At 38.0% G+C, this 24175-nt stretch overlaps 1 non-coding gene across 1 annotated transcript; it reads left to right on the plus strand.

Moving 5' to 3' along the window:
* The first annotated feature begins 10315 nt into the window (after positions 1 to 10315).
* On the plus strand, positions 10316 to 10470 carry LOC113387169. The gene has a single exon (XR_003368122.1). It is a non-coding gene; the product is annotated as a 5.8S ribosomal RNA (ribosomal RNA).
* The last annotated feature ends 13705 nt before the right edge of the window (positions 10471 to 24175 follow it).

The raw sequence follows: 24175 nt of genomic DNA on the forward strand, positions 1-24175 counted from the left end.
AGTCATTTAGTTATTTACGGAATCGAGTTTAGTTTAAAGCAAATGTAAATATTTTTTTTTCTTATTGTTCATCGTCACATTCGTTATTTGTTTATGTTTTTACACGCGTTACTTTATATTGTCCATATCATCGGGCTCATCGATTCTGGCGAACTAATTTAGATTTCGAGTTACGTGTATTTCATAATAACTAATACTACAACCAAGAAAATAGGGAACAGCACACACACATAGGTTAAGTTTGTTTTCAAGATAGCGTGTTCCAAAAAAAAAAAAAAAAACTGTACAAAAAAAAACGTTTTCTTTTTGGTAACATCTTAATTTTTCAACGTTAACTCCTTTTTTTTCTGTATTGTAACATTATGCATAAATGCTAGTTTTTCTTTCGTGTTAAATTTGAATAACGTGGCGGTTTGAAGTTCATATAAGTACAGTTTTTTTTTTCTCTTTTTCAAACACGAGCTCTTGGAAAACAAAATAATTAAGTTCAAGTTTCAAGTTGAAGGTCCAATTGACCCATACATAAATTTAGTTTTGATATTTGTTTTAAAGATTATGGTTGTCGATTTATATTTCTTTTTATTGAATACCTGTTATGTTTGTTATCAATTTCTTTTTTTGTTTGTTGTGTAACAATCTTATTTATTAATAAATGGAAGAATAGCTAGTTAAGAACCCAAGACGACATAAATCTGACCGAAAGCACAATTACTGAAGGCACACACCCACAACTACAGTCTACGTTCGATTTCATATTAAGTAAACCAGGCTCTGGACGTACGGCCAACAATTATGGATACGGCTACGGGGACCTCAAACATCGTTGAGAAGTAGCAACAATTTTTAGAGCCGAGGGCGGCTCTGGTGTGACAGGGGGGCGTGTGACGATAATCAATATTATCGTCTTATGTATAGTTATTGTCGCCTGATGGTCGTCAACCCCAGGGTACACCGTCCCTACTCTTAACTATTTGTTGGTTCTTGGGGTCTAAGGAGAGTTGCTCTGGAGGTCCTGGCAATTAAGAAGTAACAGCCATCTAAGACGTATCCCATAGGCGAACGCCTTGGAATACGTTAGTGTTAGTTGTGTGTGTTGTACAACAAGACAGGTCCAGCTTAAAGGTCAGATTATGTAGATTATAAGCTGTAGCTATTCTCCCCTCATATGTCCATATAAGCACATATACCATGATATAAGAATAAGTGGTATTAGTTAGGGAACATGACCGTATGCAAGTACGGTCATGTTCCACAAATACATGCGGAATGTATTATTAATTATTTAAATAGATTAAGTTATTAAAAGTAATCTTGGTTTCATTCGTATAGTAGCTACTAACCCCCACAGGTAATTACAGGTACTTTAGCGGGCGATTGGAGTGTTGAAGTAAGCCCTTCGTAATGGGGTTGCAAGGCTAGAATATAATATTTGGCAGCCATTGCATACCCCAAGAAGGGGGCTTCAACCCCAAGTTGTCACAATATATAAGACACCAAAAACTCATTTATCGCATATAAATGCATGTAAAATTAATAGTGGTCCAGCCAGACCACTCCGACGGTTCGAAGTTGAAAAAATATCCGACCGACGGAGGGTTACATCGGTTTCTGTTTGCTGTTGTTACTACTCTAACTGTCTGCATGACGCGTCAGTTTAATAGTTAGATTTTGATAAATATGATCAACTAAATCATTTTTAGATTTCTCTTTCTTCATTGTTTAAAAATATAAGTTTCTGTTCTGAAACTTCAGAACATGCCAGTAATGACTTACATATAACTAGTATTTTATTAAGTAATCTTTTGAATAGACTGTGCGAATTAACATATGAAAATTTATTGAAATAGTTTGTTGAAGAAGTACAAATAATTTGCATAAAAGATGGATTGCAATAACTATTAAAGAACAAAATACAAAAGATAATAAAGCGTTATTATCACAAGATGAGAGAATTTTAGACTTGAAATCTTATTTTAATGTATACTATTGCTGTTTGGATATATTAATTTTACAAACCAAACAAAGATTTCAAAACCTTTGCGACGTAAGTAGTAACATTTGTCTTTTTGAAATCGAGAATTAATAAAGGTTTCCGGAAAACTGTCGACTGAATCACTGTAAAGAAATATTGTAAAATATATCATATGATCATGACCAATTGATAATTCTAGAAATAGGTTTGAATACAGAAATCTGAGAAATTTATTTCATTAAGGTACAATGATGGATGTAATAGGCTTGCATCCAGTTTTTCCAACGAAATAACAGTATGAATTTTTTCTTGGCTCTTAATTACAATTTACAATTAAAATCGCAACTGCTAAAAATTTTTTTTAATATTAAAACTAGTTAAAAATTACGTTAATACTTTAGGACATAAATGTCTACCAGACCTGTATGTTCCTAGAGACAGATACTTTATAACGGACCAGATGTGAGATCTGTCGGCCGGGCGGCAATATTATTTTATGGTTTGCACATTTGTGAATTACGAAAAAAGTTATACATTTAAATTTGTACAAATGTGAAGATTTTGTTGCGTTGGATAATACTTTAATAATGTTTTGGAATCTGTGAATTTTTGCTCTGCAATACAAAAAAGAAAAATTCAAAAAATTGAATTTGAATTTTGTTTTTTTTGCGATTATTATAACTTACCTTTTATAACTTTAAAATAATTGGTAACTAAACACTTACGTCTGGGACTCCGCAGTACCTAATATAGTTAAAATATTGTATATGCCTTGGCATTGAAGTAAATTGATATATTAAAAATAAATTCGTTAAAAAAAAAATTATTGTGAAAATATTTATATACAATTTTAATCAACATATTTAGATATTTGTCTATTTGATTTATGTTATATGTTGCGATGTGTCTGATTTGAAATTTTGAAATTTATATGTAGAAATTAGAAATTGAGGCTCATCATTTGAATTGTAGACATGGGTACAGTGCAACGTCTGTTGGGTCAGTTAGTATATACATAAATATATATATATATATATATATATATATATATATATATATATAGCGGAATGAACATGTTTCATGACAGCTGTCAGTTGATTGACGCCAATGTGATCACAAAACTAAACAGCACACTTTGAGCTACGCTGATGTAAACTTTGCATCTAGCAACCCGTAGCTAGATTTTTTGTTCTCATAATCTAATAATTTGTTCTCCCGTACTGTAGTCCGCGATTTTATTGTCGATCAAATCATTTGATATATAAAATGTATATCATATCCGTTTCGAAGTCTGGAGTTATGAATAAACTATCATTATAATCGCGTAGACAACGGTGATTTACTGTTTCATTTCTAAATATAATTTATTTAATATCAAATGGCTCACTTATGCCATAATTGGTAACCCCGACGTGACGAAGTGAAACAAGTAAGCAAGAGACATACACAACGTCCTAGTACCCATAATTGGTGACGTCGGACGAAGAAAAAAAAAGCACGTTGCAGCTACAAAGAAATTTACAAAGGTAATTTATACCAATTTTTTCAAAGATGTCGACTCGATCTACGTTCACCAATGATGAAACAGCGCTCAACAGGTCTCTGATCGATCTGGATCAGGAGCCAAACCTAAATACGAGCAGTCCACGTGTTTCTGAACATGACAGTTGTGCTGAGCAATACAATATAGCAGCATTTAATAATCACCGTCTTACTCCATTCATTGGAGATTCGCCAGACCCATGGTTCTTAGTCATTTAATCTGAGTTTCAGTCTGCCAAGATCAGGAGCGACGATACTAAGTACACGGCAATACTTAAAGCCCTGGACTTTAAAACACTGCGCCTCATTCAAGATGTCCTCCGTAATCCTCCAATGACGGGCAAATACAAACACATTAAAAAGACTATATTAAGCAGAGTGTCCGAATCCAGAGGTAAGCAGATTGACAAACTGTTAAAAAACTTATCTCTAGGAGAGAAGAAACCATTACCGCTCCTACGAGAGTTGATGGATTTGGTTAAGAGAGAGGTCAGTGAAGACATCATAATGAAACTGTGGTCAGAGCGCCTGCCACACCACATTCGGCCCCAGTTGATAGTTTCTCGTCATCTAGGTCCGGAAGCCCTGTTGGAAGTAGCCGATACTTTGGTCGATCACTGTGCGCCCACATCATATGTGATGTCCGCAACACACAAGCCTTCAGTGGAACAGAGACTGGACCGCCATGAAACCCTGCTTATGTCATGCGTCTAGGAACTCAAGGAACTAAAGGCATTGTTGAAAACTGAAAGGCAGAAAAATGATCAGCAGGAATCACAACACAATCGGTCAAGACCAAGAAGTGGTTCTCGACATAGTTTCAGGACACCTTCCCGTGGAGCAGTTTGCTATTATCACTACAGATATGGTGAGAAAGCCACAAAATGTGAAGATCCCTGTCTGCCTAAATCTTTAAACCGGTCGGAAAACTGACTTCATCGTCATTAATTGGAGCTTTCCATGACGGTGAAATTAATTCTGTTTGCTCTGAGCTCCGCCCACATATATTAGACAGAAAAACTTAAATTCAATTTCTTATAGATTCTGGATCAGTTTTATCGATATTATCAGCCCATAAGTTCGCTAATGGCTATGCCAAAGAAGAGCTAGTTTTGTTTGCAGAAAACTCTAGCAGAATATCCACGTATGGCAAGAGAACTCTGGAGCTAGATCTATCACTGCGCAGAAGCTTTAACTGGCAGTTTGTTGTGCCGATGTAGCCACAGCCATTATAGGAGCCGATTTCCTGAGCAACTACAATCTGTTGATAGACTTGAAGAGCAGAAGATTGATTGATTCGACCCCAGGCCTAACCTCTGATGGAAAGGTACTCAAGGCACAGCAAGTCAACATCTCCACTGTCAACCCGGCAGAGCCTTTCAAGAATTTACTGGCACAATACATTGCAATAACAAAGCCGCAGGTAACCACCAATATTAAATCATGTCATTTTTCCCACAGGATAACCATAACAGGTCCACCATTAGCTAACAGATTCAGGAAGATCTTCGGAGAGAAGGCTGTTGCAGCTATATCCGAGATACAAGATCTCCTGAACAGGGGCATTTTGAGGACTTCCAACATGGGCTTCCTACAGACAATGGGCAAGCCCTATTCACATGGTTCCCAAAAAGAATGGCACATTCAGACTGTGTGGAGATTATAGGAGGCTGAACGCAAACACGCTGCCCGACAGGTATCCTCCACCCTTAATACATAATGTATTTAATACTCTGCATCAGAAAGCAGTATTTTCTACAATAGACCTAGAAAAAGCCTACCACCAAGTACCCATGCGTAAAGAGGATATCAAAAAGACTGCAATTATCACAACATGGGGTTTCCAGAGGTTTTTCAATCACATCTTCCAAGATTTTAATTTTGTTTTTATTTATATAGACGACATCCTGGTAATGTCGACTGATTTGAATGAGCACCGTCGTCATCTTCAAATGGTTTTTGAGAGGCTACAGGACTATTCACTAACAATCAACTTAGAGAAATTCGTCTTTGGTAAGGATGAAGTGAACTTCCTCAGTTACAAACTGAGTGCAGCAGGATATTCTCCTTCACCTGACCCAGTAGCGAAAATCATTAATTATCCAAAACCTTTGACAGTTATTGAACTCCGAAGATTTTTGGGCATGGTAAACTATTATCGTAAATCAATTCCACAAGCAGCAAAAATACAAGCACCACTTTATGATTATTTGAAGTCCTCAGTAAAAAACGACAAGACTCAAATTATATGGAATGACAACTCACTATCAGCATTCAACAAGCTGAAGGAAGCTCTAGCAAATGCAACTCTTCTTCGTTATCCTTCAAGCATAGCAAATATTAATTTAATTACAGATGCATCCACTACTGCTATAGGAGCTACATTAGAACAAGAACTTAATGGTGCCTGGCATCCAATAGGTTTCTTTTTGAGAAAACTGTCTTTCACAGAATAAAGATACTCCACATATGATCGGGAATTACTAGCCATTTTTGCTGCAATCAAATATTTTGAACATCTCTTAGAAGGCAGACATTTTTTCATTGAACTGACCACAAACCAATAACTTATGCTTTTCAACAGAAAATAGAAAAGGCTTCAGATCGTCAGCAACGTCAGCTGGAATACATTTCACAGTTCACGTGGTTGCTGATGCCTTGTCAGGGATTAATTCAATTCAAATGCCTTCAAAGTTACCCGCAGAGAAAATTAAAACTATATTAAATGACAATACTTCTCTGAACCTACAAAAATTGTCATTAAACAGCTATCCAATTTACTGCAATACTCAAGATAATTTTGTGAAGCCCTACCGACCGCAAAGTATTCGCAGAACTTATCATTAGAAAGGTCTCAAAATTCTTAGTTCTTTTTCCATATATCACAACTTCGAATTTCGCACGGTATGGCCTACAGGCGAGTTGCCGTCGTGAAAATTCGGGAAAATCGGAAAATCTAGAGAAAATTATATGAACACACTTAACCATTTATATACCATTTTATTCGTAATTTTATTATGCATCTTTCGTACGAACAAAGTTTTTTCGTATCTTTTACGGTTTAGATAGTATAGAGCAAGCTGTGTAGTTGTTAACTTGTCAAATTGCAAAGTGCGATTAGGTTGGAGCAACACTCCTCACGATTCGATATTTCTCTAAAGAAAACATATAAAGTATTATACATCATTAGAAAGGTCTCAAAATTCTTAGTTCTTTTTCCATATATCACAACTTCGAATTTCGCACGGTATGGCCTACAGGCGAGTTGCCGTCGTGAAAATCGGAGAATCTAAAAAAAATTATATGAACATACTTAACCATTGATATACCATTTTATTCGTAATTTTATTCTGCATCTTTCGTACGAACAAAGTTTTATCGTATCTTTTACCGTTTAAGAGAAAATCGATGAAAACTGGTGTGAACATTTATTGTGAAATTAGAAAATTTAAACAATTAATTAAAAAAAATAATATAAGTTTATATAAATTCGTATTGTATTCTTTGAGATCAATAAAAATCAATAAATACATATTTTTATACAAAAGCTTGAAAAAAAAAAACAAAAAAAACACCAAAAACTCAATAATTAACTATAATTCATATTATCCATATATATAAAACTGTTTGAAACTCTAACAAAATTTTCGAAAAAAAAATTTCTATCATAAGGGTTCACAGTTCGAAATTTTCCCAGACATTTGTCCTGACGATTCACACCGTAACCCGGAGCGACGCCTCACCGCAGGTCAAAATCACGTCGCTTGGGACTTAGTCTAATACTTGCGCTGTGGCCCTTATATTGGGGGATAGGTCGTGTTGAGTGCGATGCGAGCAAGCTTAGGCTAAAGTACGCTATGTTGTTCAGGCGAGTACGGATATCATTCCCCGGTGTAGTCTTTACATCATATTCGATACTTTTAGTCTGTCAATGATATATTACCGTAACTTTTAATAATGTTGTGAGCCATATCTAGAATTATATACCCCGTATATATTCGGATGCTGGTTTGTGGCTATAGATAAGTAGTCGAAGGATCATTCGTTTTTGAACGTTTGGTCGTGGCTATTTGAAATTATTTGGGTCTGCGGACTGCAAATATGAAATCTATATATTTTAATAATATAGGATTTTACAAATTGACTACGGTCAAATATATATGTAGTGCACCAGAACTGGCAAAACTTCTCGCAGCGAGGATCATTCGTTTTATGAACGTTCGATCGGAGCGAGTTGTAATTATTTGAGTGTGCGGACCGCAAATATGAAATCTATATATTTTAATAATATAGGATTTTACAAATGGACTAAAGTCAAGGTGGGTGGTGCAGCATAACTGACAAATCAAAAGCTTCTCGCAGCGAGGATTGTTCGTTTTATGAACGTTCGATCGGAGCGAATTGCAAACTGAATGTTGTGATTACTCGACAAATTATCGCTGTAATCAAGTGCGCTCCTATAGTATAATATACTGTGGGCAAAAGTCTCTGGCAATGATCATTCGTTTCATTAACGTTTGACCGGAGCTAGTCGCAAAATATTGCGCAGTGTACAAAAGCAGCGTGACGCGGTTTACAACCGCTTAGCGCTCTTATGCATTGTGTGAGAGCACTGCCATGTATATCTGCTCGGTATCGCCAGATGCCTGAGCGAATAAAAAAGTTCGTTATGCGTTCTTTTTGAATATTATACTTTAAACGCATAGCTCAATCAATTCTTTGGGCGCTATACAAACGTCTAATGTTTCAAAATCGATTGTAGTAAACGATTTTACTCAAATTGTGCGAATTTGAACATTCGCTTCATTGCGTTGTTTTAAGAAAATGAAAGATCAGCGAAAGCAGATTTTTCAATCTCACACACAATGAAATATTCATATTTCAATTTTGAAGCGATGACGTTTGTTTTTGGACGTGCTCTAAATTGCTAAAGTGATTGCGCGTCCTAGAGAATTTATTTTCTTGCGACCCGCCATATAGCCTGTCCATCGCGGTTTGTTTGGTTCGTACGGTAACCCGAGGCGACCCGTCGCTGCAGGTCAAATTGTCGTAGACTAGTCCAGAATAATATACGCCGTATATGTTCGGATGTCGGTTTACGGCCGGGTTCTGGACCTTATTTATAAGTGTTCAACCATACTGTACAGCATATCCGCGAGCATGTGTCGTTGACGCAAAGACTCTTATGCGGAAAATAAAACATACAAATGCAATCAACTCAATACTCTCCGAGCGAGAATAAAAGTTAGTTATAACGATGAATTCTTATGATGAATTCGCCCCGACCTTCTCAATCTAATGAAGGGTAAAGAGACTGTTTGAAATTAACTGGGTCTGCGGTCTGCGTTTCGACGGTTGTTAAAGGTCTAGCATCTGTGTAATACGAAATATATAAAATATCTAGTCGCGATGTAAACTGTTCATTATGCTCAGGGAATATCGTACGACTCAGATATATATATATGTAAGAAAATTCGTTGTTTAGAAATATTCATCGAACTTTTCTATACAAAGTGTGATCTCTCGGGTGACGCCAAGGGACATTTACGCACTATGCTATTATATATATATATATATATATATATATATATATATATATATAGCACCCTGGTTGATCCTGCCAGTAGTACATGCTTGTCTCAAAGATTAAGCCATGTATGTCTCAGTGCAAGCCACATTAAGGTAAAACCGCGAATGGCTCATTACATCAGTTATGGTTCCTTAGATCGTACCCACATGCAAATAGAGTTCCGACCAGAGATGGGAGGAATGCTTTTATTAGATCAAAACCAATCCGTGGCGGGCTTGCCTTGTTCACCGTTTGACTTGGTGACTCTGAATTGCACACCGTTTGACTTGGTGACTCCCGGCACGGGGAGGTAGTGACGAAAAAAACGATACGGGACTCATTCGAGGCCCCGTAATCGGAATGAGTACACTTTAAATCCTTTAACGAGGATCTATTAGAGGGCCAGTCTGGTGCCAGCAGCCGCGATAATTCCAGCTCTAATAGCGTATATTGAAGTTGTTGCGGTTAAAAAACTCGTAGTTGAATCTGTGTCCCACACTGTCGGTTCACCGCTTGCGGTGTTCAACAGGCATGTCTGTGGGACGTCCTACCGGTGGGCTTAGCACGTAAAAAGGCGGCCCAACTCAAAATCTTACCAAGGTGCTCTTCACCGAGTGTCGAGGTGTGCCGGTACGTTTACTTCGAACAAATTAGAATGCTTAAAACAGGTTCAATCGCCTGAATATTGTGTGCATGGAATAAAGGAATAGGACTTCTGTTCGATTTTGTCGGTTTTCGGAATTCCGAGGTAATGATTAATAGGGACAACTGGGGGCATTCGTATTGCGACGTTAGAGGTGAAATTCTTGGATCGTCGCAAGACGGACAGAAGCGAAAGCATTTGCCAAATGTGTTTTCATCAATCAAGAACAAAAGTTAGAGGTTCGAATGCGATCAGATACCGCCCTAGTTCTAACCATAAACGATGCCAGCTAGCGATCCGCCGATGTTTCTCCGATGGCTCGGCGGGCAGCTTCCGGAAAACTAAAGCTTTTGGGTTCCGTTTCCGAAGTATGGTTGCAAAGCTGAAACTTAAAGGAATTCACGGAAAGGCAAGTGAAATATTCATATTTAAATTTTGAAACGAGATCTTGTATCTTGGACCAAAAAGCAAAAGCTTTACGATGTACTATTTGTAACCATAATAAACATACTAGTTTCAGAATCGCTCGAGTTATCTTAAACGATTTCGAGGGAATCACGATCGAAACAGGTATAAATATATATAAAATCACCCTGAACGGTGGATCACTTGGCTCGTGGGTCGATGAAGAACGCAGCTAATTGCGCGTCGACATGTGAACTGCAGGATACATAAACATTGACATTTCGAACGCACATTGCGGTCTTCGAATACTGTTCCCGGACCACCTCTGGCTGAAAGTCGTATAACATTACCGGACTGCCGCTTGCTTTAAACGGCTTGCCGGCGAATGATGGTGTTTCGCGTATATGCAGGCTCTTAAATAATTCACTCAACGTGCGAGCCAGTCCACTTTGCAACATCGGACATTACCGTTCGTTGACATTCTGTAGAATTACGGCGGGTTGTGTGTCCTAGAGATTTTATATTCTTGCGACCCTCCCGATAATCGGAAAACCGTACTCTTCGAAATGCGGTTTTGTTCCGGCAAATTTGGACGATTCAAAGGTTCTCGTCGATTTTGCGTGCGCTTGCCTACTAACGTTTGCAAGCACATCATAATCATAATACGACCTCAGAGCAGATGAGATTTCTCCGCTGAATTTAAGCATATTACTAAGCGGTGGAAAAGAAACTAACTAGGATTCCCTTAGTAGCGGCGAGCGAACAGGGAAAAGCCCAGCACTAAATCCCGCGGTCGGAGACGGACGCTGGGAAATGTAGTGTTAGGGAGGATCCGTTTATCTCGGTGCGTTGCGGCGAGTTCAAGTCCATCTTGAATGGGGCCATTTACCCATAGAGGGTGCCAGGCTCGTAGCGACCGTTGCGCGTATCGAGAGGATCTCTCCTCAGAGTCGAGTTGCTTGAGAGTGCAGCTCGAAGTGGGTGGTAAACTCCATCTAAGGCTAAATATGACCAAGAGACCGATAGCGAACCAGTACCGTGAGGAAAAGTTTTAAAGAACTTGGAAGAGAGAGTTCAAGAGTACGTGAAGCCGTTCAGGGGTAAACCTGAGAAACCCGAAAGATCGAAGGGAGAGATTCAATTTTGTCGTTCTCTTCCATTTATTGGCGTGCGATTGACCGGGATTCGTCCTGCGATACGCCGTCGGTTTATGCGTTAGGCGGCGTTGGCATGCACTTCTCTCTCAGTAGGACATCGCGACCTGTTTGGTGTCGATCTACAACCGCGGCGGTAGCCTGTCACGAATTTATTTGCGCCGGACCCCGCGTGCTCCGGTCGACTGCCAGATGGTATAAATGATATGGTATAAGGTCGCTTTTAAGCGTTCGGCCGGTTGCAAGCACGGACGGTTATTGGCCGTCGAACCTAGTCCGGCATCGATGCCGCCTCGAGCTGTTAGCTATCGTGTTCTCGGAAGGACTCTATTACCGGTCAGCGATGCTATTGCTTTGGGTACTTTCAGGACCCGTCTTGAAACACAGACCAAAGAGTCTAACATGTGCCCGAGTCATTGGGAAATACAAAACTTCTGATGGAAGACCGTAGCGATTCTGACGTGCAAATCGATTGCCGGAACTGGGTATAGGAGCAAAAGACTAATCAAACCATCTAGTAGCTGGTTTCCTTCGAAGTTTCCCTCAGGATAGCTGGCATTTGATGAGCGAGTCTCATCCGGTAAAGCGAATGATTACAGGCCTTGGGGCCGAAACGACCTCAACCTATTCACAAACTTTAAATGGGTGAGATCTCTGGCTTGCTTGAATAGTGAAGCCAGAGATTTGGATCAGAGTGCCTGGTGGGCCACTTTTGGTAAGCAAAACTGGGGCTGTGGGATAAACCAAACGCCGAGTTAAGGCGCCTAAACGACGCTAATAGGATACCATGAAAGGCTTTGGTTGCTTAAAACGGCAGAACGGTGGCCATGGAAGTTGGAGTCCGCTAAGGAGTCTGTAACAATTCACCTGCTGAAGCAACTAGCCCTGAAAATGGATGGCGCTGAAGCGTCGTGCCTATACTCGGCCGCCAGGGCATGAGAAACGTTCATAATAGTTCGTTTTGACGCCCTGGTGAGTAGGAGGGTCGCGGTGGTGTGCGCAGAAGGGTTTGGACGTAAGCCTGCCTGGAGCCGCCATAGGTGCAGATCTTGGTGGTAGTAGCAAATACTCCAGCGAGGCCCTGGAGGACTGACGTGGAGAAGGGTTTCGTGTGAACAGCCCTTGCACACGAGTCAGTCGATCCTAAGCCCCAGGAGAAATCCTATGTTGATGTTGGTGTATTTTATTTAGAATAAAATTTTACACCCATCGGGCGAAAGGGAATCCGGTTCTTATTCCGGAGCCGTTTACAAGTCGGGCTCTCGCAAGAGAGTTTGTCGGGGTAACCCAAAATGACCTGGAGACGCAGTCGGGAAATACGGGGAGAGTTTTCTTTTCTGTATGAGCGTTCGAGTTCCCTGGATACCTCTAGAAGGGATATAGGGTTTGGAACGCGAAGAGCACCGCTGTTGCAGCGGTGTCGGTATCTTCCCCTTAGGACCTTGAAAATCCAGGAGAGGGCCACGGTAGGTGTCGCGCCGGTTTGTACCCATATCCGCAGCAGGTCTCCAAGGTGAAGAGCCTCTAGTCGATAGATAAATGTAGGTAAGAGAAGTCGGCAAATTGAATCCGTAACTTTGGGATAAGGATTGGCTCTGAGGGTAGGGCGTGCCGGGCTTGGTTGGGAAGCGGGCGTAGGCCGATGTGCCGGGCCTGGGCGAGGTGAAATTGTTCTTGTGACCTAGATCCGAGCTCGGGCCCGTGCCTAGGCCCCCCGCGGATCTATCTTGCTGCGAGGTTTCTGTGCCGGCTTCGGTCGGTCAGTTGTACTCTTCGGCCACCATTCAACGGTCAGCTGGGGTCAGAACTGGCACGGACTAGGGAAATTCGACTGTCTAAATAAAACAAAGCATTGCGATGGCCCTAGCGGGTATTGACGCAATATGATTTCTGCCCAGTGCTCTGAATGTCAACGTGAAGAAATTCAAGCAAGCGCGGGTAAACGGCGGGAGTAACTATGACTCTCTTAAGCTTAAGAAGATGGCTGTAGACCTAGTGATGTGGTTAGGCACGTCGATAACCTCGTTGAGTGCGTTCTCACCCCAGCTTTTACCAAAAGGCCCCAATCAACAACGGGGAAAAAGGGCAGTAAAGCACACGGTCGGCGACGCCAGAATGGCCAGCGCAAAAACCGGCGTAAGTTCAACTACGCACGGCATCAAGACCTTTATAATAACTGCCCTAACAAACTAGTCGAGTCTATAGTCTCTGGTTGCAATGCGGTGGACAACAACATTCGTCCACCAACAGGGGATATCAAGTCACTATATGACGGTCTTTGGGAAACTAAGTGGAAAGGTAGTTTTTCCTTCAACGATCCAAGACCAGAAGTGTCTGTGCTTGATAGCATCGCAATTATAACTCCCAACAATATTCGGAAACGAGTTATGCGCGTGAACGCCAAGAAAGCTGTGGGACCAAATGGTGTAAGAAAAGCAGATCTCATGGGGCTTAAGGGGACGGAAGCCGTGTTGGCCCGTCGCTTTAATTTAATTGTCTGGTCCGGGTACTTTCCAAAGTCTTAGAGGATCTGCTCAACAACTCTTATACCCAAAAGAGGCAAAGATTGCTCCAAGGCGGAGAACTGGCGCCCAATTGGATCGCTCTTGGCAAGACTTTTCTCCGGAATTATCAAAAAAGGATTCCGGAATTGCATTACGATCAACAAACGCCAGGCTTGAAAATGGCTGTTTCAATAATATTTTCGCACTTAGCGAAATTATAAAGTTTGCCAAGACACATAAAGGGGCGTCATGTGCCGTATTGGATATATCTAAAGCGTTTGACCTGATCCCACATGCAGCCATCAAAGACGCTTCGACAAGACTCGGATTACCCAATCACACAAGCGAACTTGTAATGTCCATGCACGAAAACATCTACACCGAGATCAAATCAGGTAATGATAAGATTGCAGTTAACATAAAACGAGGAGTTGAGCAGGGTGACCCGCTTTCCCCGCTGTCATTAACTGTGTCTTGGACCCCCTTCCCGAACAACTTGAGAACACGGGAAAAGGAATTAGTATTGGTTCCCAGAGCGTCTCTGTTCTGGCTTTTGCTGACGATCTTGTGGTTTTCGGTAGAACACTGCAGGATCTTCAGAAAAAGCTGAACATGACCTCCCAATTTTTAAGTGATCTTGGTATGTATGTTGCGGTTGAAAAATGCAGCAGTTTTCAGATATTGGATCGAGGAAAGTCATGGATACTTCTGGACCCTAAAGTTGAGATAAGCGGTAAAATGCTTCCTCAATCTGGTCCGGATGGGCACTTTGACTACCTTGGACTCATATTCTCACCCTGGAAAGGGTTTGAACACAAGAAAGTAGTGGGCCATGGTTGTCTCCCTAACATCAAGAAACTGAGACTTAAGCCCACTCAGAAACTGGAACTGCTTAAGCAATTTATCATCCCGCATTATTTGTACCGGCTAACCGTAGACCCACCATCTCAAGGTGACCTACAAGGGTTAGACAAGGCACTTCGCAACTTTACAAGGAAAATTTTTCACCTACCTCATTCTACTAGCTCTGCCATCCTGCATACCTCCCCAGGAAATGGAGGACTCGGCCTACCTCGACTGGAAAGAGTTGCTAGTTATTTTTTCCTAAAATCAATGGCTACATGTCGAGATTCCGGAGATCCATTACTAGAGGCACTATGGGAGCAGAGCAATGTAAGCAATAGAGTTGCTGAAATGGCACATCGCGCAAGAATTAGAGGCCCGCTAAACATAAAGGCCATTGAGAGCGCAAAGCGAAGAGCTGTCGAGGACTAGTTCCGAAGATGGGCGAGTTGTGCGTCCCAGGACAATGTTCCGAAAGGACACTATTGGAAACTCCTGGCTCTGGAAGTCCCACCTTCTCAAGGGAAATTCTCGCTATATCGATGCTCATCGACTCCGCAGCAACACATTTGGTTGTCGAGCAGCACTTGCTCGCGCAACACCAATGAGCGATATAACATGCCGGCGATGCCATTCTGCCAATGAGACCCTTGGACACGTATTAGGCCAGTGTACCTTCGTAAAGCCGCAGAGAATTCATAGACACCACGAAATCGTGTCTCTATGTCTTTGTCTTTATCGATAAACACCTTGCTGGGGGTTACATTATAGAATCATCATTTACAGTCGATGGAAAATGGTTACAGCCCAACCTCATTTTATGGGATCCTGAAGAATCATATATCCTCGACGTTACAGTCAAACTTGAGCAGGAAAATTCTCTCGGAAAAGCAAACACAGAAAAAATCCTTAAATATGAGTGCCTCTACCCAGAGGTACTCAATATCACCGGAGCAACACACTGTCGGGTTCTCGCGATAGTTGTGGGATCCCGTGGTTCCCTACCCCCCAAAACCCTATCAAACTTATCCCTACTTTCCAAACGCCCCAAACACAAAGCGTACCCGTATGTGTCGTAGCTACGTGTTTCTTAAAATTTTATTCTTATACTAAACGCAGAGGAAGCAAGCACGGGAGGCCCATTGTGTTGTCTGTGTTGTCCACTTTCATGTTATGTGTTATAGCCCTTCTGGCTTTGTGAGGAATTTGACAAACAACAACATCCCGTTTGTCAAAGGCAGCAGATACGTACACGCGGTGTCCCGTGGACGGTTTCCGTTGGCATGTCATCCTCCAACTCTGGGGTATGCCGTGTGATCGGACACTGACTGAATTCTGCTGTTCCCTAAAGAAGTAGGTTGCGGAAATAACCTGCAAGGGATCCTCTACATCAGTGCTGAATTGTATCAGTAACGATCCGCTTTGCTGTTACTGAACTCCAGTACTGGTGGTTTTTCCTTGCCACATCCGGTGGTGATTTCGATGGAAGGTGATAGTGTGGTGGTAAATCTTGTTATTCCTGTGTCACTGTAGACACTTGATTGAATCGTTGCAATTACGGTGCCGATGTCTTGACACGGTGCTCTTGTCACGAGGAAATCAAGCGTCTTAATGGCGACTGGTCAATATCATACCAGGAAGTGTCCCACTTTGGGAGACATCAGCGAGTAAGCCTAACCCTGTCTCTTGCATCGAAACAGGTTAAAAACATTTTTTGGCTTTTTGAAATTAGTAACTTACGGGTACCTCAGACCACATCAATTAAACTTTTAGGGGACATTAGCGAGTAAGCCTAACCTAGAATCTTGCATCGAAACAGGTTAAAAACATTCTCCGGCTTTTTGAAATCAGTGACTTACGGGTAGCTCAGACTACATAAAGTAAACTTTTAGGGGACGTTAGCGAGTAAGCCTAACCTAAAATTTTGCATCAAAACAGGTTAAAAACATTTTCCGGCTTTTTGAAATCAGTAACTCAAGGGTACCTCAGACTACATCAAGTAAACTTTTAGGGGACATTAGCTAGTAATCCTAACCTATAATCTTGCATCAAAACGGGTTAAAAACATTTTCCGGCTTTTTAAAATCAGTAACGTAGTAGGTCAAACTACTTTTGTAGAAAAACATTCTTTTTGGGTTTTTAGGAATGACATATATTTATTCTATTATTTATTTACATGACATGGTTTAAATACAACATTTTTATTTCTTTAAGTTATATTTTTAATTAAAATAAAATTTCTTACATTTAGCTAATACAATTTAAATAAATTAATATCTGAAATCTTGCTTACTTTCCAGTCGAGGATGCTTTTCACGAGATAGTAGTGTCGCTGTCATAACACCTTCGCGATTTTGCTCTAATACGAGTTTTGATACATTAGCCAGTAATTGAACATGTCTCTCAGTTTCCTGAATGTGGACCGGACTTTTAGGGTCACTCCATGGACATTCATTGCTTTGTAGATATTGTACTAGATGTTTATGAGGAATATTTAGCGTAAAGGCTGATTTGGATATATTTGAATAATCATCCATATCTATCATATTAGTATAGTCGGTGCATTCGAAATTTATTTCGGGTATTTTGTAATCTCTCAATTGCGTCAGGTCTTCCGCATTATTACGGTAATATAAGATTTTTCTTATAGCTGAATCTCGTATTACCATTTTATTATCAAACAACATTGCTAATAAAATAATTTCCGAGTGAGCATAGTATGCGTTTTCTTTAGCAACATTGTTCACAATTTGTCTTAAATTCGAGTCTAAATATTGCGTCCAACTAATAAATTTATAAAATAACATACTACCATACACCACAAAGTTGTAATATTTAATGTTAAAGTACATTGGAATATATACTTTCATTACGTAGTTTGCCAGAATTTTCAAATTTTTGGATGGCTTATTAATAGTTACATATAACCGAAGTAACCTACTAGCCTTCGTGAGCCAACGGGAATATGCTATTGGCCCTGGTTTCATGTTAGCTAAGTCTGTCGATACTTCTCCAGAAGCAACTGCTTTAGCTATTTTTATTAAATAACTTGAGTCAGTTGTTGATTCAGCAGGACTTAAATCAGCCAAATTTTCAAGTGGGATTGTTTCAAAGTCTGTTACCAGCTGGAAGAACATAAGAAAAAATAAATTATATTGAATTTGAACATAGGGTATTGAAAAATAGTAAATATGATATAACTCACCGGTATATTTTCGCACATTTCAATTTGTTTGCTTAATATTCCAGTTTTTGTTCGTGGCCCAGTGGTCAATGATTTTTCCAAATAGTTAAATAAATGGCAAAGTGGAAGTTCGCTAAAGTGGAGAAGACACACAAACCAATGCAGTGGCCTGTTTTACTGAATTTCAAATCGACGTAAAATCCCATTTTTCACGACTGTATTTGCTGGTTCACCATCGCAACATATGCCTATCAAAGAATCGAGAGCTATTCCTTTATCGGCGAAAAACTCGTTCAATTTGATTACTTTACTTTCCGAATCGTCATTTTCCAATTTTGTGTAACCCAACAATTGACAACTCGGTTCCTTTAAAATAACTAAATGCGCTTCTTTAATCATTCGTGGGTGAAACTTCTAATCGATTTTTTCCATGGTAATAAAATCATTTTTTTGGCCGTCGAATGAAAATGCTATTAATTCAGAAGAATCATATCGTTTGTGTAGAGCTTGCCTATTTTTCTGCCACTCACGAACGCTTTTATTTTTATCCATAATGACAGGATTGCCCCAATCATCCATTACGCCCAGGTCATGCAGGATTGCTGTCACCACGCCAGAACCAACTCTATCAGAAATTGCAAATCTGTCGCACATTAAGGCATAGCTTGGAGCCTTATATCTTCGACTATATGGTCCACGTTTTATTTGAGAAGTATTTTGTGAACTTTCCGAACTGCTTTTAAAATCAAAACCAACATCTGGAGTATATGTCTCACCTGGAGTAATATTGCTAGTTATTGTAGATGCTGATACTTCATCTTAAATCTTTATAATATATTCTGGTATCGTAGATTTCCTGTCATTATGTTGATTCATCATAAACGCTTGTAAATGTTCTGGGATCAGTCCGCAAGAACACAGTATTCTTCGCAAATCGCATTTGCATTTTCCAAAATAAAATAATTCTTTCGTGGATTCTACAAACTCCTGAAATGATGCTTGGGTAGACTTGCTTTTATTTGTACTTTTATATTTATCAATCAATCGGTTCAATTTTCTAGCGATACTTCGTTTCTCCATAATTGGAATATTAATTTTTTCCCACGTCTGAATCAATTTCGTTACCACATTTGGTGTAAATGTTTGATATGAAAACATTTTATTTTGTTTTTTTTTTTTGATTTTTCCGCCAAATAAAAATAATACCTGATAATTTCCAGAATTGTCGGACGATTTACTCCTGTGAATTCTTCTGCTGGTCCAAATGTAATTTGATCATGTGAGCGCATATGATTCAAATTAGTGGCACTTGCGCCTGAATTTAAATAAGAATTCGCCATTGCTACTTGACGCCCTAGTAAAGAACCGAATGAAGATTTATACGGATTTGTCACATTAATATATTATTTTCGAAATTTCTAGAATTATAATAAAAAATACTAGCGCACTCTAATGGAAATAAATAACAACAAACTAGACCCGATTTAAAAACCCCCGCACAAACTATTAATAAAAATATAACTCACAATTTGAATTATTCACATGCCTAAATTAATATATTTACTTATTAAAAACAGTATGTTATTGAAAATTTCGCTGGCTAAAGAGTTATTTGCGATATATGGCTTTGCAGTCAAAATTCATTTAAATAACACATATATTTCTTATGAAAAGGTGCTCATATCGCTTAATTTTACTTCAATAATGAATTGGTCCGACCTAATGTATATATATATATATATATATATATATATATACAATATATATATATATATATATATATATATGAGTGAGTTCTTGAGGGCAATACATCAAACAAAGAAAAGCCAAAGATTTATAAAATAATCTTTATTTCCAAGCGTTTCGACATTCAATTTAATGTCATCATCAGTGGATCTAAAAACAGTATGAAAATTAGTATATCTAGGTAATTATAATATATGTGGATTGGTAAAGGAACTATACAATAAGAGAAAAATTAACAAACAGCAACACTTAACGACAAACCAAATATAAAAGATAGGAAAGGTAGTAGAGATTAGAATTAAATAAATAATTAAAAAATATAGGCAAATATATATATATATATATATATATATATAAACATACAATATATGTAAACTCGTATATATGTAAAGCAAATAAAATATTTATGAAGATGGATAATACATATAAAATACAAGTGGACTTACATTATGTTGGTTGGTTACATATAGAGAGGTGTACACAGCACTAGAGATTGGCACTAACATTTATACAACTAACTTGTCAACACTATGCATTTTTTATAATTTTTTGTATGATGTAAACAGAAAAATGATAGTTTTATTGAACAAAAATGTAAGTAGAATTATGTAATTTCTGCCACGACTTCTGTACTTTGCAAGTACCGAGGCATGTATAAACGCCAACACGTGTTTTGAGAGATTTTTAAGGGTCATTCCAGGATTGTTATGGGCGGGTAGGTAGAAAATGGTCGGAGTTGAAACTAGTAATGTTAGGCTAGGTTTGTATGGTTAGAAATAGGAGAAAAAAATTGGAAATGTTATTTAGTATTACTAGGTAGTTATACTAATAACTCAAATAACTAAAATAAAAAATTTTTAGGGTTTATTCAAAATTTGCTATGCATGGGTAGGTAAAGCTCGGGTATCAAGGCTGAAGTTAAACTAGGAAGTGTTGGCAAGGTTAGTAAGGTCAGAATTAGTTTTGTTCAGAGGAGATAAATTTGGAAACATTATTTAGTATTACTTGGTAGTTATCGCAGAGTAAGGAGGAATCCGATCTTTTGTTCACCGCGTGGTCACATATTGATATGAAACAAGATTCTGCAAAACGTCTCTGAATGGTGTTCCGTTCATGGTAGAGAGTACTGGCATTATAAAAGTTAAAGGAGTGTTTGAAATTTTTTATGTGTTCTGTTATCATAGTTTGGTTTTGGTTGGGGTTTTTCGAATTATTGTCGTGTTGTTTGAGTCTTTTTATTAAATTTTGTCCGGTTTCACCTATGTAAGTAGAAGGGCAATCATTGCAATTTATTTTGTAGACAATGTTGGAAGTACGTTCTATACTAGTGGGAGATTTCAGGTTTGTGTAGAGGGATTTAAGAGTTAGATCTATGTTGCAGGTTAGTCTGATGTCTACCTTATGAAAAAGTTTTTTCCACACTGGAAAAAGTTCTTTTACGTAAGGTAAACAAACGTTGCCTATATAGTTATTGTCTTTAGAATTTTTTTCTGGGAAAAAAGAAGAATGCATACTGTTGAGGGTTTTAAGTCTGTTGGAGGTAACGGAGTTGATGAGGTGCGGTGGATATGAGTTGTTAATTAAAGTTGTGCGGATGAGGGATAAGTTAGAGGGCCAAAATTGTTTGTCTGAGAGTAGGATGGCATGGTCGACTAAATTAATAATAGTGCCTATCTTCATGCTAGAAGGGTGGTAAGAATGATAATTTAAATACCTACCCGACCAAGTAGGTTTTTGGAACCAATTAGTGATAATTCGATTGTCTGCGGTTTTTATAATTTTTACGTCTAAAAAGCTGATAGAATTTTCTTGTTCTTTTTCAAACGTAAAGGAGAGATGCTCATTAAATGAGTTAAAAATGCCATCACTGCTAGAAAATTAATTCCCCCTACAATTAATTTTAGATGCCATCACTGCTAGATGGGACGAAATCTCATGTCATACAACATTATCACTGCATTGGTTTCTCGAGTCCATAAAATTCATAGTTTCGAATACTTATTTCGAATTCAACGACCATTTTTACCTTCAAATATTTGGCACACCTATGGGTTCTCCTATTTCCCCTTCACTCGCAGAAATTGCTTTACAACACTTAGAGTTGAAAGTTTTTAATTCCTACAATCTAGACCTTCATTTTTATTACAGATATGTTGATGACATCCTTACTTGTGTTCCTGTTAAAAATTTCGAACTCTTACTTCATAGTTTTAACTCATTTAATGAGCATCTCTCCTTTACGGTTGAAAAAGAACAAGAAAATTCTATCAGCTTTTTAGACGTAAAAATTATAAAAACCGCAGACAATCGAATTATCACTAATTGGTTCCAAAAACCTACTTGGTCGGGTAGGTATTTAAATTATCATTCTTACCACCCTTCTAGCATGAAGATAGGCACTATTATTAATTTAGTCGACCATGCCATCCTACTCTCAGACAAACAATTTTGGCCCTCTAACTTATCCCTCATCCGCACAACTTTAATTAACAACTCATATCCACCGCACCTCATCAACTCCGTTACCTCCAAAAGACTTAAAACCCTCAACAGTATGCATTCTTCTTTTTCCCCAGAAAAAAAATCTAAAGACAATAACTATATAGGCAACGTTTGTTTACCTTACGTAAAAGAACTTTTTCCAGTGTGGAAAAAACTTTTTCATAAGGTAGACATCAGACTAACCTGCAACATAGATCTAACTCTTAAATCCCTCTACACAAACCTGAAATCTCCCACTAGTATAGAACGTACTTCCAACATTGTCTACAAAATAAATTGCAATGATTGCCCTTCTACTTACATAGGTGAAGCCGGACAAAATTTAATAAAAAGACTCAAACAACACGACAATAATTCGAAAAACCCCAACCAAAACCAAACTATGATAACAGAACACATAAAAAATTTCAAACACTCCTTTAACTTTTATAATGCCAGTATTCTCTACCATGAACGGAACACCATTCAGAGACGTTTTGCAGAATCTTGTTTCATATCAATATGTGACCACGCGGTGAACAAAAGATCGGATTCCTCCTTACTCTGCGATAACTACCAAGTAATACTAAATAATGTTTCCAAATTTATCTCCTCTGAACAAAACTAATTCTGACCTTACTAACCTTGCCAACACTTCCTAGTTTAACTTCAGCCTTGATACCCGAGCTTTACCTACCCATGCATAGCAAATTTTGAATAAACCCTAAAAATTTTTTATTTTAGTTATTTGAGTTATTAGTATAACTACCTAGTAATACTAAATAACATTTCCAATTTTTTTCTCCTAATTCTAACCATACAAACCTAGCCTAACATTACTAGTTTCAACTCCGACCATTTTCTACCTACCCGCCCATAACAATCCTGGAATGACCCTTAAAAATCTCTCAAAACACGTGTTGGCGTTTATACATGCCTCGGTACTTGCAAAGTACAGAAGTCGTGGCAGAAATTACATAATTCTACTTACATTTTTGTTCAATAAAACTATCATTTTTCTGTTTACATCATACAAAAAATTATAAAAAATGCATAGTGTTGACAAGTTAGTTGTATAAATGTTAGTGCCAATCTCTAGTGCTGTGTACACCTCTCTATATGTAACCAACCAACATAATGTAAGTCCACTTGTATTTTATATGTATTATCCATCTTCATAAATATTTTGTTTGCTTTACATATATACGAGTTTACATATATTGTATGTTTATATATATATATATATATATATATATATATATATATTTGCCTATATTTTTTAATTATTTATTTAATTCTAATCTCTACTACCTTTCCTATCTTTTATATTTGGTTTGTCGCTAAGTGTTGCTGTTTGTTAATTTTTCTCTTATTGTATAGTTCCTTTACCAATCCACATATATTATAATTACCTAGATATACTAATTTTCATACTGTTTTTAGATCCACTGATGATGACATTAAATTGAATGTCGAAACGTTTGGAAATAAAGATTATTTTATAAATCTTTGGCTTTTCTTTGTTTGATGTATCGCCCTCAAGAACTAACTCAGATATTTCAACATCAAAATTAACTACTAAATCATATATATATATATATATATATATATATATATATATATATATATATATAATATGTAAACTTTACACTTAATTCAATATCTTTTAAACCACTTTTTTTGAAACGATACGTTGATGACATTGTTTCCTGTATTCCCACGAATTATACAATCAATTTCTTTAATGCATTCAGCACTTACGCCTGGGACTCCGAGTACCTAATATAGTTAAAATATTGTATACGCCTTGGCAATGAAGTAAATTGATATATTAAAAATAAATTCGTTAAAAAAATATATTGTGAAAATATTTATATACAATTTTAATGAACATATTTAGATATTTGTCTATTTGATTTATGTTATATGTTGTGATGTGCCTGATTTGAAAATGTATATGTAGAAATTGAGGCTCATCATTGGAATTGTAGACATGGGTACAGTGCAAATTCTGTTGGGTCAGTTAGTTAGTTTATATATATATATATATATATATATATATATATATATATACTAGTTGATCCGGCAATCGTTTTGCTAAGTGAGGTGTATTCAAAACAATTTCTAGAGAA

This window comes from Ctenocephalides felis, unplaced genomic scaffold (assembly GCF_003426905.1).
Source record: "Ctenocephalides felis isolate EL2017-DRISC unplaced genomic scaffold, ASM342690v1 CF-g0.4_SCAFFOLD_03571, whole genome shotgun sequence".
NCBI lineage: Eukaryota > Metazoa > Arthropoda > Insecta > Siphonaptera > Pulicidae > Ctenocephalides > Ctenocephalides felis.